We start from the raw sequence: 6,000 nt of genomic DNA, 5'->3' as shown, positions 1-6,000 counted from the left end.
AAAAGCCCGCTGCCAGCTTTGTCCACATATCTTCTCTGGAAATACCATCACTGGACCTAACCAGGTTACTCACAGAATCACGGGCACTTTCTCATGCTCCTCTGCTAACATCATATATGCCATCATGTGCCAACAATGCCCAGATGCTTTGTATATTGGACAGACTTCTAACTCCCTTAGACAAAGGGTTAATGGGCACAAAACAGACATCGAAACACTCCAGATCCACAAACCAGCTAGTCAACATTTTAATGGAATGGGGCATTCTATTAATGACCTAAAGGTATGTGTGTTACTGAAAAAGAACTTTCCAACCATTCTTCAAAGGGAACCATCCAAGCTGGCTTTTATATTCAAATTCGGCACATTAACACATGGTTTAAATCGTGATGGGAACTTTCTGAGTCACTATCTGCATACTTGGCTTTATCTAATTCTTGACCTCCCCCCACACTCTCTGATTTGCTCACCTTGATTATCTTTTTCTGATTTGTCCTCCTTGCTTACTGTTTTTGGTTCTCTGTGCCTTAAATATTGAGTCTGTTCTGGTCTGGCTATGGTCTGAAGAAGTGGGTCTGTCCCAACGAAAGCTCACCTAATAAACTATTTTGCTAGTCTTTAAAGTGCTACTTGACTGCTTTTTGTTTTGATAGTGTATAGAGTAGCACAGCTTCCTCTCTGTTACTGCTTGAAAGTTAACTTACTCCATTACACCAGTTAACTTTGAAGTAAGGGGAAATGTGTGTAGACTCTCTGCTGGCTACTTTGATAGGGTGACCAACTTTGAAGTTAACTTCGAAGTTAATTCCTGGTGTAGATGCACCCTTTAATAAATTTGTTTTAGTTTCTAAGGCTGTGTCTATACCTCAAAATAAGCTATTTCAGCAGTGGCTCTATCTAAACAGGACCCCATGCCAAAATAAAGTGCTATTTTGAGGCATTCCTGTACTCCTCCTGTGATGAGCAGGTATTTCAGAATACCTCCATATCCCAAAATAGTGCCTGCTGTGTAGGCACAGCCTAAGGCTCCACAGGACTGTTTGTTGTTTTTAAAGTTACAGACTAACACAGCTACCTCTCTGAGACATTTTATATTTGAGGTGCACTTAAATGTATGGCTGGAATGTCCTGTCTGTATATTCCACTTGTCCAAAAACTTAAATACTTCCCATATGGGCCACTTTTTCAGCTCGGTATTGATCTATCCTTAAGTATGATAGGGGGAATATGCAAAATAATATTGTCTTTCAGAAACTCTTCTTGAATCTGCTGTCTTCTTGTTCTCAATGGAGCTTCAGGATGATTTCTGCTGCAGGAATTCTGTGACTCACTCTAAGAATCCTGATTACTGATACCGTCCCTGCCAGAATTTGGTACCCTGCCCCACCTTGCCAAAAGTGTTATTTAGTCCAGTGTATTTAATTTACATTATTTCGTACACTGGTGTTTTCCTGACAGTGAGGCTGTAGGGCCCCCTCCATCCATCCCTGACAAAATATCATCACTTTTCATTTTTTCCTGCTAAAAAGTGTTACTACAAGTAATTGTTGTACTGTTCAAAGTCCCATGATAAACTGTGAATATGGTAACCTTAGGCCTTTCTGTTTGAAACTAGTGTGGTATGGGCTGAACTGGGAAGACAGAATTCATTAAACTAGGTCACAGACACTGTAGTGCCCACATTTTGAGAGAGAGCCTTTCAGTTAGTTCTGGGTCTATGATGTGGCCACAGGTATAAAACAGAACTACATGACACAGTAATTAAAACAAATTACCCTTCATCTTTCTGACAGAGATTCAGTATTAGCACACATGTTGTGAAAGGACTTAGTCTCAGCTGATGCCCTCACAAGTTCATTTCATCCCTATTTGAGAATCTCTCCCCAAAACTCCTCTAAAAATTAGGCAAACAAGCAAGGATACGTTTTAAAAAATAGCACCAGAATTTTGAGGGGGAGAGTGAAAAAAAATTACAAACATTACTCCGTGACAGTCTGAAAAGTCGTCACAGTTCTGATATTGTACAGCTGCATTAATTGTCTCTTTATATAATTCTGTTGGCTAGGGGTTGCATTAGGATGCCATTATCACTGCTAGCAAAGACTGACAAGTTTAGTCTCTTTCTTCTGCAATTTGTTGTTCAGAATCGTATGTACCTTGTCACATTAACCCTAAAAAGATCCAGTAGAACGAAAAAGCAGAGCGAGGGTGGGAGAAAATGTGTGGAAGCTGGAAAGAGAAATACAGAGATAGAGAAGGAAAAACACCAAACAATGAAATGGTAATCACTCCCAGAATAATTTGCAGTGGTTGCTGTGGTACTTCTTCTGAAGATTGACTAAAGCCAGTGCAAAGGTGGCTGGGAACAGCTGAAGGAGTAGTGGGGTGGGAGCCATTCCATTCCATCTTTAGTTAGTGAGCAATGCACTTTGGGTCAGCCCTGGCTGGGCAGAATAGTGTCTAGGGAATAATGGAGGAAAACAAAGGTTGGAGAAGCAAGGAGATTAAGGTCCTAATTTAACCAGGAACATAATCACTGCCTAGGATTTTCAGTAGGCCTACTCATGTGCCTAACTCTTGCCACATGCTTAACTTGAGTGGGGGGAAAAAGTGGGAAGCAATGAAGGAAGCTGATGAAAGGACAAGAAACAGCTGGGAGACTTAAAAGAGAGGGGGACAGATTGAGGGGAAAAAGAGAGGGAAATATTGTGCATGTGAATGAAGGCAGGAATGGATAGTCTTCATGGAAGCAAGGTCAGGGAGTAGACGTGGGGGAGAAAGTAGGAGAAGAGTCAATGAACTGCGGGGAAGACAGAGAAGGGAAATTGCAAAGAGCAGGGCAAGGGAGCACAGATAAAGCTTTTTAACTTCCCACTTTTAAAACTGCACATTGAAAATGATCCTAGCATTAAAGAAAAGAAATACCTACAGAATTAATTTCTAACAAATACAAATGATTTTTAAAGCATTATGCCAAACACAAGATCACATGCTAGTAATAGATATGTAAGCAGAATCTGAATGCACTGTCCCTGACATGTAGGCTGCGGCCACACTAGAGGTAACTTTCAAAGTGATTTCGAAAGGAGAGGCGATTCCAAAATGAACAGCAGAGCGACTACACACAAATCGCTCATTTTGAAATCAACTTCAAAATAAAAAGATGTTCCCGTGTTGGGAACAATACCCTCTTTTGACATCAATTTCGAAATGAAACTTGTGTACCCACTCCCCTGGCCACCATTTCGAAATCACAAGTCCTCCACAGAGCTGGTCCCTCCCCGGCACACAGAGATGCCCTGGCCAGCAGTCAGGGCTCTAAGGCTGTCATCTGTAGCTGTCTTAAAGCTGCAGGGATACAGAAACCCGATGCAGGAAGCTGAGAGTGTGCTGGCAGCCACAGGAGCACGTGCTCATGGCCGTACACTCTGCAGCACCCCCAGAAATACAGAAAAGGACTCAGCTGGAGTCATGACCAGCAGGCAAGACCCCTGGGAGCCCCAGGGATCACAAGGCGCCGAGCGGCAGGGCCCCCAGGACCCTGGGCAGTCACTGGAGAGGAGGGGTGGCCTGTGGCTGGAGGCTGAGGTCTGGGACCTGCTGGCCATCTGGAGGGATGAGGATGTCCTACTCAGGATGAAAGAGCAGAAAGGAAAGGCAGCTGCCTTTGCCTGCCTGGTGCCAGCCTGGCTGCAAGGGGCCAGCCCGCCCCCCGAACCCCTGACCAGGTGCGGTCAAAAGTGAAGGAGCTGCGCCAGGGCTACACAAAGACGAGGGACACAGCCAGGAGATCGGGGGCAGCGCCTGCCACCTTTCCCAACTATACAAAACTGCATCAGCTCCTCAGCTCCAGGGAGGCCACACCACCAGAGGAGACCCTGGACACCATGGAGCCTGTGGGGCAGGGCGAGGAGCCAGAGCTGGGGCCCCCTGTTGCACCACCAATGCCAAGCTGGGAGCCACCAGCCGACGACAGCAACGGTGATGGTGAGGGCAGGAGCGAGGTACCTCTATCTACTGCAGAGGCATCAGAGGGCACGAGCTGGGCCACGTTCGCTCAGGCCTCTCCTGAACCCCCCCAAAGGCACCCTCAGGTGCCTGGGTGTGGGGTGCCCTGGGCATGTGGGAGAGGCAGTCTGCCACTGCTGGCATGGGCCTGGGCATGCAGCCATGGGCCATGGACCCAGGGATGGCCATGGTTGCCATCAGGGAGGGGCCCAAGCATGATGGGCACATGCTTGGGAGGGCTGTAGTGGGGCCAAACCAGCCCTGCCAACGGCCCAGGGTGGATGGACCCCACAGCAGCTAGGCCACCCCCTGGCTCCCCACCACAAGCAGGGAGGGACAGCAGCAGGGACGTGGCCACTGGCCCACGGTAACCGGTCATGTGACTGACAGGGCGCCACCCTCTCCCTTTATGTCTTCACAGCCTCAACATCTGCAGGCCACTCGAGCCCCCTGATGTTCCAGGGAGCCCCACAGCAGCCAAGGAGGGGGAAAGAGTGACACCCCGCAGGACCGGGCCCCATGCTGGGTGGGCCCGCTGCCACAGCTGAGCCAATAAATTGGTGGCCGCCCCCATGGCTGCATGGCACGAGCAAAACCGCCTGCTGCAGGAATGTGTCTCCTTGGAGCGGGCGGCCCAGGACCAGGTCGCGGACTACCTCGTCACCCTAACCCAGGCTGTCACCAGCTGCCTGGCCCAGCCGCCCACTCCATGGATGACCTTTCCCATGGCTCCTGCCCCTGTCCCTTCCCCCCTGGGGCCCCTCCCGCTCTCCCCGCCCTGCTCCCACCTGGCATGACTGTGTTCAAGAGGGAGGAGCTTGTGCAGTGGCTGTGGGCAGCTGCACTCAGCTTGGTCATGGCTCCACTACCCTCCTGCCCAAGTCTGAGGCTGTCTCAATCTCAGCACGCCCGTACTTACCTGTGCACCCTGCCTCGTCCCAGCCCCGCCATGGATCCCAGAATCAGAGTGGTCACGGCTCCAGGGGCCACCATGGCTCATATCCCACCACCCCTACAGCAGATTGAGGCCCTCTGACCCCCTTGTAAATAGTTTACCCCCCATTGTAAATGGTTAGAGGCTTGTTAGATTTTGAAAAATTAACAGTTAACTTCATTGAACAGTGCGGGTGGTGGTGCTGGTGGGGCGGAGGTGGGGGTGAAGGTGCAGGGGGGGTTGCACAGGGCGGGACAGAGCCGGGTCATAGGGGTCCCTGGGCGAAGGCCTCTCAGAGGGCCTCCTGCACATGCACCCTGTCCTGGTGCACCTGGCGTCACAGGACTGCACTTGGCTGGTCATACCATGGCACAGCCTCATCCACCCAGTGCACCACAAAGAGCTCCTGCTTGCTCTTCATGAGGTTGTGGAGAGCACAGCAGGCACCCACGACCACAGGCATGCTGGGGAGGCCCACCTCCAGGCGCATCAGCAGCCACCTGAAGTGTGCCCTCAGAAGCCCAAATGCCTGTTCCACCGTATTCATGGCTTGGTTGATCCGGGCATTGTAGTGGCCCTGGCTGTCACTGGTGTGTCCTATGTAGGAGCGCATTAGCCAGGCCTGGAGGGGGCAGGCCTCATCAGCAACAATGCACGGCAACATGGTCAGATCCCCCATGGGGAGCTCCTGTGGGGGAACGTGGGCCTGGAGGATGATGGAGTGGTAGCCCTTCTGATTTATGTACCATCTGTAGCTGTGTGGTGGGGCCCAGATGGCGATGTGGGTGCTGTCCAATGCGCTGATACAGATGGGAAATCCCAGCTGCTGGAACCTGGCCATGGCGGTGTCCATGTTCCCCAAGAGGATGAGGTGGTGCACGAGGATCCAGTTGATGGCATTGATGACCTTCTTGAGGTGGAGAGCACGGACACCCATGAGTGTGTGGTGGCATGCAGGGGACCTGCTCCCTGGGCCCCACTGTGGGCGCATGGCCCAGGCTGTCTTACCTCTAGAAGGATGCCTCCAACAGTGGCCTTCCCCACCCTGAATTGGTGGC

This window comes from Carettochelys insculpta, chromosome 1, assembly GCF_033958435.1.
Source record: "Carettochelys insculpta isolate YL-2023 chromosome 1, ASM3395843v1, whole genome shotgun sequence".
Taxonomy (NCBI): Eukaryota; Metazoa; Chordata; order Testudines; family Carettochelyidae; genus Carettochelys; species Carettochelys insculpta.
This window is presented reverse-complemented; position numbering follows the sequence as displayed.